The sequence below is a fragment of the Dipteris shenzhenensis genome, chromosome 18 (assembly GCF_047967505.1).
Source record: "Dipteris shenzhenensis isolate YYH24624 ecotype China chromosome 18, Dip_SZ_1.0, whole genome shotgun sequence".
Classification (NCBI taxonomy): Eukaryota; Viridiplantae; Streptophyta; class Polypodiopsida; order Gleicheniales; family Dipteridaceae; genus Dipteris; species Dipteris shenzhenensis.
Genome location: NC_141613.1, coordinates 49,076,341 through 49,088,450, shown reverse-complemented (window position 1 = coordinate 49,088,450; position 12,110 = coordinate 49,076,341). Strand labels below are relative to the sequence as shown.

General features: G+C 43.7%; 1 pseudogene; it reads left to right on the top strand.

Moving 5' to 3' along the window:
- Positions 1–3,234: 3,234 nt before the first annotated feature.
- LOC147891353 (flavonoid 3'-monooxygenase CYP75B137 pseudogene) lies at positions 3,235–5,029 on the top strand (annotated as a pseudogene).
- The last annotated feature ends 7,081 nt before the right edge of the window (positions 5,030–12,110 follow it).

Genomic DNA, 12,110 nt, shown 5'->3' with positions numbered 1-12,110 from the left:
AAATAGCAAACAAAAGCGTTTTGAACTTGTTGCATATAATAGGTGGAAAGACAACTCGCTTGTTGCAACATTTTAAAATTTTTGGCAAAACAAGCAATAGCTAGGGATGCAAAGTACACTCTCAAGTCACGAAGAAATATGTAATATAGCACGTATGATCAACGGAAGGAGTTTTATATTTTTATGGAGTTACAAAAAATGTACACACATAAGGGGTTATTTAATTCAAAAATTGAAAGTTTTCATACATAAGGGATACTTTAATCATCTCGAAATTTATAGAAGGGTGTATAAAGGTTATAAAAATCTCTAGATAGGGGGTTTTTTTAACACCCCACGATCACACGTGCTATATGTAGTTTTTCAAAGTGCCCCCCTCCCCCGAGAGTGCACTAGCATGAATGGTTGGAATGAAGTGTGGAGTGAGGGGTTATGCTACTTATTCTTTCTTGGGAAACCCAAAAACTTGCCCTTAAAAGCCTAAATCTAAACCTAACTCATGTATCACTTCACTCCCTCCTCATTCTCCTCATTATCCTTCTACCTCACCTCATGTATCCCTTCACTCCCTCCTCATTCTCCTTCTACCTCACCCCATTCTCCTCCTCCCTCGTTCTCCTCCTCCTAAACCCTCCCCCTCTCAGCTGCCTCGCTTCCTCTCTCCCTCCTCCTCCTCCCTCTCCCCATACCTCTGTCTCTCCCTCACCCTCCCTCCCTCTCCCCCTCTCCCCCTAGAGTACCCCTGTCTACACCTCCATCTCTTCTCCTCCTACCTCTCCTCCATCTTTCTCCTTCACTCCCTCCCTCTTTTCCCTTCTATCTGTCCACTCCCTCCCTCTGTTCCCCCCCCTTTCTCACCACTCCCTCCCCCCCCCCAACCACCACCTCTCCAAGAGAACAAGTAATCTTGATATTGTTAGATATACAGAATTGGATGTTCAATTATTTGATAACATTAGTTGAAATATGGGCTAAAAAAGGGCCTCATATGAGAGACATTAAGCAAAAGGTTAAGTCCTTAATCTCTTGGGAAAAACATTGTGGTAAAGGGAAAAATTGATGAGTCATAATGACAAGTGATGTACTTAAAAATGTTGAAGATGCCATCTAATGGCTCGCGTTTAACACCCTTTTTCTATCATCAATCTTGAATCCTAATCTAACGGCTCGCATGTGGTGCCTTTTTTGAAACATTGATCTATGCATGATCCAATGGCTCTCCATCTACCATAGAGACACATGTGGGTGCCAGTATACACTTCCAATCTGAATTTAGATCAAGGGTTCGCATGCGGCATCTATTGTGGATCATTGGATCCATCCTCCCATCCAAGGCCACACATATCGCGCCCCTTTTTGGATCGTTAGATCTACTATCCATCCAAGGGCCCTCCTCAATTCATGCTCCACGCATCTCGAAGCACAAGGTTTAGCTACCACGCTTCTCTAAGGCCATTATTATCGTAGGGGCCAGTTCAGTCTACTGCCTTATAGTCTGCCACCGTCGTTGGATGAAGCAATGATTCGATGTCACACATATGCTCTTATAGAGCTTTTAATTATATCCATTAGATCGTCCATGATCTAATGGATGAGATTGGGTATATTAAAGGGCTTGTCAACCATTAGATCAAGTATGATCCTCAAGGGGTGCAATAATAAGAAACCCTACATATCACGTATGTTCAAGGGGTATTTAAAAAACCCCTCAACTAAAATTTTCCCCCTTAGTAAAAACACCCCTCTTTACTTATGAACTAAGTGATTTTTTTCTAAATTTGAATTAAATAACCCCTCGTTCTATGGTAAACCTATTAAATTTTTCCAAAAAGTTACTTTAAAATACTCTTCCTTTTTGATGCATGTGGTACACTAAAATTTTGTGAGGTGAACTCCCCGAGGTATGATCCAACCATCCCTAAAAGCCAAGATTTCTCCTAAGGCCTTGTACGTTGCTAATACGAGTAACTTGGGGTGGGGACCTTTCATTCCAACCAATGAGGAGGAGGAGCAAAACCTCCATTCTTTTAATTCTTGAGCCTCCTCATTGGCCAAGAGATTAATCCATATTTTTAAGCCCCTAATACAAGAGGCCCTTTTTGAGTCCATATTTCCCCTAATTATTAAACAAATTATAGTATTCATGGCAAGTATTTGGTTATATAGCTACTATAATTTTTGTTATGAAAGATAGCTTCACCACAACAAGCACTTAGTTTTTTAGAGTATAGTATTCATCATTTTTAGAGTTTTCTTTGTACAATTCTAAAATTAGACTTTACACAAGTCTGAATTTTTTTAATAGATAGTGTATTATTAGTTGGGGGGCTATTAGTTTTGGAGAAAAGAAGAGGGGTCACAGGTGAAAGAGAAGAGGGCAAGAGCATGATTGAACTAAATGGGAAAATGAATAAAGGGGGGGGGGGGGGGTGAAAGAGAAGAGGGCAAGTGCATGATTGAACTAAAGGGGGAAAAGAACAAAGGGGGGAGGGGAGGCTTGCCACTTAATCGAGCGGGGGACTTTAATAAATGGGGGCATTATAGAGGGAGGAGCCACTAGATTGGGGAGGGAAGGAGAGGCCATTTGTAAATTGCATGGTTCCAATAGGCATATTATAGTGCTTTATAGCTTAGTGGTAAGGCTCAAGTGTGTGGAAAAGCTTAAAGGGTTAGAAAGAAATGTGCTCTCCAATGTGAATTCAAAATAAAAAATAAAAGCCTTTGTGTAAAACATTAAGCTATGCACAAACAAATGAGGAATAACTTGGGAATAAAAGTGATCCATAATGTGCCAACTCCTCTAAGATGGCTCACTCGTTGATACACTTAACATTGAATGCTCGAATTCAAAAAATGGAGAAAAAATGCCTTGCATTGCCGCATGTCACGCATAACAAAATCACTCTTGGTAGATGCCACTCGCCATTTTCTTAGGCTCTTTACATACCACTAGCTTGCCCACCTGCCAGGCCCAATCGGCCCCTAAAATCATGCAGTCTGCCCAAACGTGGGCAGCTAAGACCCTGTCGAGTTGAACACTGAACCATTCCGTGCCATTGAAAATTGAACACTCAATCACTGTAAACACGCTTAAGCAAGAAAATGTTCCCGCACTGTAAACGCGCTTAAGCAAGAAAATGTTCCCGCGTTGCCACCTGGCATGTCCCTAAGACCATAAAAGACCCAGCGCTTGAGCCATTCTCACCACCTCAAGACAACCCCAGCTGCACAGCTATGGAGCTTCTTCCTCTCATGTGGAGCGCCTTCACACTAGCAGCCGCAATTCTCCTCCCCACCTTGCTCATCTTAGTCTTTTTTTCATTTCACCAGTCTGTAACCCGCAAATCAAAGCTTCCCCCAGGCCCTCGACCTTGGCCAATCCTCGGCAACCTGCCCCAGCTCCTCGGAGCTAACTCTGCCACTCTTCATCGCACCTACACTCATCTCTCCCGCCAATACGGGCCTATCTTCTCCCTGCGTCTAGGCTCTTTCCCGGCTCTGATCATATCCTCCTCTTCCCTCGCTAAGGAATTCTTGATGACTCACGACAAATCCTTTTCCGATCGTCCTGTTTCAGGAATGCCTGAGGCTTTGCTGTATGGACAAGCGAACAGTATTGCTTTCGCACCCTACGGCCACAACTGGAGGGAGGTCCGGAAACTCTTCAGCTTGCAACTTTTCTCTCAAAAAAGGCTTCAAGACTGCGAAAATGTGAGGTACGAGGAGGTTGCTCGTATGATACAATATATAGAGCTCAAGGCTAGTAAAGGCGAAGGATATGTACTCGAGCTGAGCAAATGTGCGGCTACGATGGCCGGCAATATCGTGTCTCGCCTAGCTTTCTCGACAACGTTGGTGGACTGGGCGACTGGCCCGGGCGGAGAGCTGCACGACCTGTTGCACGAGTTCAATACTGTATTACTTTCTAAGACTACATCCCCTGGCTGGGATGGCTGGACCTGCTGACCAAGCGTCGCATGCGTCGAGTTCATGAGCACTTGGACGACTTCATGAGCAGGATCGTAAAAGAGCGTTTAAGGAGTGATGCAGCAAGAAGGTCGACACCGGATTTTGTGGACGTGTTGTTGGAGAAGACGGGAGGGCATGACGCACAGGCACTGGATTCGATCAAGGCCGTTGTCTGGGTAAATTAATTATACGTATGGGTATGTCGTTGGGGATTCTTTGTTAATTTTTTCTTGCGATGCGGGCACCTAATTCTCATCATCGTCATACCAGGAGATGTTCACGGGCGGGGTCGATACGACGAGCGTCACGGTAGAATGGGCGGTAGCGGAGCTGCTGCGGAACCCGGAGGAGCTGAAGAAGGTGCGGGAGGAAATGGATGAGGTGGTGGGAGAGGAGAGGCGGCTGCTACGGGAGAGCGATCTGCCGAAGCTACCATATTTGCAAGCAGTGGTGAAGGAGACGTTAAGGCTGCACCCAGCAGGGGCGACAACGCTGGCACATACAGCCCAGGAGAGGTGTGAAGCGGCGGGGTACGCGATCCCTGCAGGCACGAGTGTGTTCATAAACATGTGGGCGATAGGGAGGGACGAGGCAACGTGGGAGAGAGCGGAGGAGTTTGTGCCGTCGAGGTTTGTGGGAAGCGCAGTGGATGTGAGGGGGCAACACTTCGAGCTACTGCCCTTCGGGTCAGGGAGGCGCGGTTGCCCAGGGATGCCACTCGCTCTAGTGCTCGTCCCTCTCGTCATAGCCAATCTGGTACACTGTTTTGATTGGCGTGTGCCTGAACGTCTGGACATGCAGGAAAAGCTCGAAACAGTTTTGTCCTTGGCTGTTCCCTTACGTGCCATCCCCACTCCCAGACTTGCGTAGGTCGTTGCCCATCTAATAAGCATCCAACCAATGGTTCACCTCCTTAGAATTATACGAGGTAAGCATCCAACCAATGGTTCGCCTCCTTACCATGTATGGTGCTGCTAAATACAATAAGAGGCACTAAAACTACAGGTAGCTCTTTTAACGAAGGATATGTTTTATTAACAAAGATTTGGATTTGTTTTTGTTTTATCTTTAAAATATTGAATTTAGCACATAGCAATTTGCATTAAGCACATCTCACTTTGTATTCTTCACCTTTCTTAGCTTTGTAGATGGCATCGCAGGTTGTGATTGTTGCTAAGATATAGATGCGGTAAAGCATAGGCTAACAAAGAAGTTGTTAAATTTTGGAATTGTTCTACTGAATGCTTACTCTTGAAAGTCACCCTTGATCACGCATTTTCTAGAAGCAGAACATGTGCCTATCAAGTCTTTGTCACATATAATCAAGGAGGTTATCGGTCTAAATCCACAAGGAGCTATAAACATCATTGTATATAGATGTACAACACGGGCCTACAACAATGTTTTTGATGGTGAAGGAACTGTACATAGCCTGAAGAATGCGTGACCCAATAGAGTTTGGAGGCTATGATCTAAGGCTTGAAGAAATAGTCCCCTCCAAAGCTTTGAGAGCTTCTCGAGGTAGTTTCCAAGGGAGCCATGAGCTTCCAATCCATTTTTTTGCATCTATAGGCATGCAAGCACTTGGCACATTATGTTTTACTTCATTTCTCAACTTGGGGGTTTCACTATATGTAAATCCTCTATATCATGTGCGTTCAAGGCCTAATTCAAAAGTACCTCATCTGGGAATTTTTCATAAATAAAACACACCCTTTTTCTATTCAATCGTGAATACCCTCTTTAAAAGGTACCCTTCTGTATGCCAAAAAGTGTAAAATGAAGATTTAAAAACCCCTTTTGTTCAGCCCACGTGCTATGCTTACATATCTATGAGTGATCCCCCTGACTTTCTTAACTTGTACAGAATGCATATAGAGTTCTCAACTAAAGGCAACTAGGGCATCTATCCTAAAAAAGTGAGTGCCTCCTTAAGCTAAGCATCTCCCTACCACACTCATCCCACCAAGCTATGCCCTTCAGAGTTTGAGCACGCCTGACCACTAGATGCTTTGGCCCTATGTAACCTCTTGCTTCTAGGCTCCTTCTAGCATCTTTAACCCACCTTGAATTGTGTGAGCTATATATCCATTGCCACTCCTATTCTTGAAATGCAGAGACCTTGGCTTTGTCTATTACAGTTCATAATAGACACATCAAAATCCCAGCTTTTCTTAGTAGAGATCCACTCGCGTACTGTCTCTTGCTACAAAGTTTGGCAAGTTGTGTTCTTAGATTCTCAAACAAAAAGTCTACAATGTCTTTGCTTGATACTTCCTAAGGGAGCTAGAGAGGAAGTGGAGCGGTGTGAAGGATTCTGTGCTAGTTTTACTCAAATTATACTTCAAAAAGCCCACAGTGCATGTTCAAAGTACTTCTAGGATAGACCATGAGTATTGATAGACGTCCGGATATTGGTTTTTCATAGGTCACTCAGGTCTTGAGTGCTTTTGAAAGGAATTCTTCATAGATGCCTCGTTTGTCTACAAAATTTCATATTCTATGGGCGATATGGTAATCGCCAGACCGTTTACATCCACACACATGGGCATCTTCTTTCGTGCTTGTGACATGGCCTCAAGCCTTTTATTGAAGACACTTTCTTCCCATTTCTTCAAAGCCTACTGGCTAGTTCCACTTAGATGAAATCATACACTCTAATTTATTCTTTGATTTGTAGCTGTGTCACCGATGTACAAATTCATTAGGAAAGCGGCGATAACTTGGTATAATATTTTGTGATTGCTTCTTGCTTTGGGTTGTCACGCAGTCTCATCATTATAAGACATATGAGTCTAGTGATTACGGTTTTGGGAAAAAGGAAACGTTCCAAATGGCCTACCTCATTGAAAACGCTGCACAATTCAACTCCAAAAAAAATCTAAAATTTTGAAAACGTTATTAATTAGCAAACATGAAATTTTGAATCCTCTCAGACGTCCATCCTCTCAGCATCTACTTGTGTCCATGATAGGTTCCTCCATGTTGCCACATTTCCTCTCTTGTTTTTTTCCTAGTTTGTAGGTAATAGGTAATAGATGGTAGTTTTCACCAATGTTGCATACTCTGAGAACACATTGAAATGTTACCCCATCTAGAACACATAGAAATACGAATCCATCTAGTTGTATGTCTTCCCGCCTCTCCTCTCAAAGAAATGAGACACCTGTTCACTTTCTCCCCAACATACATATTGTGGAATTAGCGCTCTAGCATCCCTTGTGGGAAATGCATCAAACATGATCATTGGAATGGTCCTAAATTTAGCATACATGTGAAAAAAACTCATTGCAACAATTTCAATATTCTCAAAACTAACCTTGCTAATTTTTGAGTAGGCAATTCCATTCAAGCTTGAAGTTTTGTTGGGTTGCCGCATGCTTTTAGGATGGCAACAAAGAATAATATATTCAATTGTTCTTGCATTTATTTAAAAAGTCAAACAGCCTCCTAAGGCTTGCTATCTTCTTGCTCAGTAGACCCCAAGGTCATGGCAATCCATGTTTCAACTCTTTTATTTGTGACTTCCCGAACAATAACATTCATTTGTCTTCCTTAGATACACTCTGGCTCCTTTTGATTCACCCACATCTAAGGTGCACCTCTCAGTTAATTCCTATAGGAACTAGGTACAAAAATGACAAGCTCTTTGGTGAAATTTGCCATGGTAGAGATCCTTCAAGGAAGCATTGGATCCGGTTGTAGGAGATGAGAGGAAAATGGAAGAGTCATATTTCCCAAAGGTACCATATCTACGAGCAAAGATGAAGGAAGATATGGAAACTATGTCCACTTCCTCCTTCCACACCTTGTAAAGCATGCAATAGAGGTGGTAGGCTATAGGCTATCCACCAACACTAGTGTCTCATGAATGCATGAGCTATATGGAGATGCCAACCCGTGGGAAAAACCTTTGTATTCATGCTTGAGAGGTTCCTTTCCTCCCATGGTGAAGCCATAGATGTAGTTCTTTCCAGGGAAAGCTACGAGCTTTTGGCATTTGGCACCGAGACATGCTCTAACCCAAGCATTAACATGGGCATTCCTATGGAAAATGTAGTGCATAGCTTCAATTGGATGCACGTCTCATCTTTGCTTCCTTCTCCATGGAAGAAACATTGGAATTCATTGCCTTTCTCATGCACCCCCTCCTTGCCATCCCCATGCTTGGGGGCTCCTCTTTTCCACGGCTTCCACAGGAAGAGCAAGGTATTCTCAGTATGCAGGGTTCCGAGGCTTTTTGTCACCTACAGATATATCGGGGTTGTCAAATTTTGTAGTATATACGTGTAGCTTCGGACCTCGAGTTGTATTCTAGTGAGAGATGTAGGCTTAAGTGTGGTAAGCAAACATATTGCATGCATGTCTAAAAGGAACATGTATCATCATGGTTGAGGTAACGAAGGCTTTCTCCTTCATTGGAGGTTGCAGGGTTTAGGAAAAGTTCAAGGGTTAGAGGGAGGTTCAAGGTTTAGAAGGAGGCTCTAAGGTTTAGAAGGAGGTTCCAGAGTTTAGAAGGAGGTTCCAAGGTTTAGAAAAGGTTCCAAGGTAAGAAGGAGGATCCAAAGCTCAGGGTAGAGTACATGGTGGAGAGCTCGTCTCCCCCGTAGATCATGGAGGTTAAGGGTTGAGGAACTAAGGGTTTAGGGGGAGCATAGGAGTGGAAGAGGAAGAAGGTGTAAGAGCATGGGGGGAGGAAGAGAGAGGAGGGAGGAGGAGGGAGGAAGGGGAGGAGAAGGGAGGAGGAGGAGGAAGGAGGAGAGGGAGAGGATGGGTTGCAAGATTGGGGGAGAGGGGAGGAGGAGTTACAAGGTTAGGACATGCTTTTGGATGTGGAGTGCAAGGAAGCATGGACATTTGAGACAATTGCTTGGAATACCAAAGTAGAACTCAACACAATGCCCCAAAGAGTGTGACCTTCATTCCATTAAGGGATATTTACACAAGTTGGAGAGATTCTCTCTCTGTATGTAGGAATTGTAAGACATTCTCTCTCTACATGTAGAACTTGCATATAGAAGTTGCATGTAAAACTCGCATGTTGCATGTTGCATGTAGAACTCGCATGTAGAACATGCGTGTAGGAGCTACATGTAGGAGTTGCATGTAGGACTTGCATGTAGGATTGCAAGTCGGAGTTGCATGTAGAACCCTTATGTAGGAATTGCAAGTAGAACTTGCATGTTGAGGATTCCTAAGAGAGGTTATTCCTAGCCTTATGCAAGTACAAGCGGAGCTTTGCTGTTGCTACTCTACACACACATTCTGTACTACCTAAGTTCATGTTGGCATAGAGACAACATACTCTCGGATCCATTTTATTACCTGTCCTCGGGTCATGGCTTATTGTGAGCATGTAGCTAGGTTGCCATGTCTTTAGTCCACCAGTGGCTATGGAACTTGTGTCATGCTAGTCGATCCTGCTATAAATCCTTGGCACCATACAATTTTTGCTCAATTTCCAGGTAGCATGTATCCACCATTTGTTTGAGCAGAGATATGTGGCATGCTTCTAAGAAGATCACTCTTTGATAGAGTCGGCTTGTAATCTGAGCATTGTCCCATTCATTGGGATTGAAACTGAGTGGAGGCAAATGGCCATCAAGGTAACATGGGACTCTAGAATGTATTCCAATGTTTTGCAGAAGATAGCACTCATGTTGCTGAAGTGCTTGGATCATTGTGCCTTGGATACTCCATTCTACACCAAAGTACGGTTCAATCATTGGCCAATTGACCTTCATCCAAAGTGTGTATGTTGGCTTTCCATTTTTTACGTCATGGAACTGCATAGAACTTGGGATGGGTTCTAAGACATGGAGGTGCACGTAGGTACTCTTTCAAGAAGATTACATCAAAGAGCTTGGGATGGCGCCAATCAGGTTGTGGATCCAATTTTCTTATCCAACCTTCACTAATTTGACACTGATGAAGGTTGGTAGGGAAGTTGTCGAGGGTCCATCCACCTCGAGTTTTCATATCGGGATATTTGCTCCAAAATTGATGGGGTTATTGGGAAGTGGTATCTCATCAAAATCATACCCATAATTGGAACTTGGCCTAGGAGTGCGAATTGGATTATCCGAATCCTGATATTCAAAATCAAATACTGTGTCATTTTTTGCTAATGGAAGCACAAGTAGTGTCGGAGGTGATGACAAGGCAGGGAGAGAATCTGGGGACATGGGGGAGAAATATGGAAGAGTATTAGTTATGGAAGGGGGAGCAAAGGGGAGGGGGGGAAGAACTGGGAAAATGGTTTGAGCAGCTTGGTAATCCTCAAGGGTAGGATTAGCAAGGGAAGGGAAAAAGCTAGGTGTGAGGGGTTCGTAAGTTTGTGACTATTGCGTTAGTTGAAAATGGTGAGAGGCATGAGCAAAGAGATGATGGAGGGAATATCTGTTAGGATGGAGCTCGAGGAAGGTTAAGAGGGTGGTAGCAGCAAGGGTAAGTGAGGGTATGAGGTTGGCAGAGAGAGTGGTTAGATATGGGAAGTTGGATGTGAGATAGGCCCTGTCATCTTCTGACACTTCTTTTTGCTGGTGCAATGGGATCATCACCTGCATGGGTTGGATGTCGGTTATGTCATGCCTTGCAAATAATAGTGATGGCCTTTGTAGCAATGGCAACAAACCAGCAATAACCCTGAGGGGAGTACTATCCATGAGGCATACTTATGCAATGAAAGCATTCGTCCTGAGTGCTATAAACTCGGCATGTGTAGACAGGCAGAAGATATTTTTCTCATCTTTGGATAAGTCTTGGCAAATTATGCGCAGAGATTTGGTCCCTATGGAACGTTGATCTTCCACTTGTATAGTAGCCACAAGCTCTTGGTACACCACCGTTGTGCATTGTAGTGGGGCTTCATTGGTGTTGTCTTCCATTGCCTCATTGTTGTGCACTAGTAATTGGAGTTCAAGCTTGGTGATGATTATCTTTTGGGACTGCATCTCCTCCATTTTTTCTTTGTATTTCTGGTAGATGGATGTATATGCCTCCTTAAGCTTTTTCATTTGCAAGGTGACCTTCGCCTCTTAAGGAATGTCTTCAGTGGTATTGGACCATTGCTCCAAGACTTGTGCTTGTGAACTGCTAGCCTCTTTAGTGGTAGCAAGTTGGTCCTTTAAGATTCTGCATTCTCTTGTAAGCTCGTCAATGTTGAAGGCACGTATTGCCAAAGATTGTTTCATGTCTTCAAGCTTGTCTTTGCAATCCTGAAGCTCTTCTTATTTGTGAATTAGAATGAGTCAAGCTTGTACCACTACCTCCGTCTGCTAAGCATGCACGGAGGTCAAGGAGTTATAGTAGGTTTATACGATTGCCATTGCTTGTACTGCTGCTATCAGCTGTGTTTGACTTTGGTGGAGGTTGGAGGTCACATCGAAACTCACTACCTTCTCTTGAGCTTGGAGAGCTTGGTTCATGCGCACTTCTTCTACCTCCTTCTCATCTATCTGTGCCCGAAGTGCCTTGACCTCTATGGCAATTGCCGCAAATTGGTCTTCGATTTCTGTTGCAGTCTATCTATCCAATTCTCTTGCATATTACTCCTTGGCCAAGCTAGTGAATACTTCGGACATTTGGATCATCTGGCTAGCTTGATTTTAGAGAATGATAGATGGTGCTGAGGACTGGCGATACTGCTGATATCAGTGGTGTCCATGTAGCCATCCTGATGATTCTGTATTACTTGTGGGAGGTTGTTCCAATGGTATTTCAATCACTTGTGTACAATAGTCATACTATTGATCTAGCACTAGCTCCCCTTGTGGCTCATCGACTGCCATGGCATTGATGGGCGGTTCTAGTGCTGATGTAGCCTTAGGCTCTGGTGCTGATCTTTCCTTAGGCTCTAGTGCCGATCTTTCCTCAGGCTCTGGTTGCTGCTGTTGTTGGAGATATATTGGTTGTAGTTGTGCACCGAGCTATAGCATCTCGTGGGGCAATTCCTTAATTCCGACCTCCAGAATAGGTGATTCTTCTAAGGCATTTGCTCTTGCCAATGTGATAGTAGGAGAAGTTGGTGATGGCTCCCATACTAGTGAGAAGGGAATGTCCAACTCCTCAATTGGTTTTGGTAACTGGGGCAAAGTCATTTCTCATTCTTGTAGCTCTTTTTTGATGATTATAGCGAATAA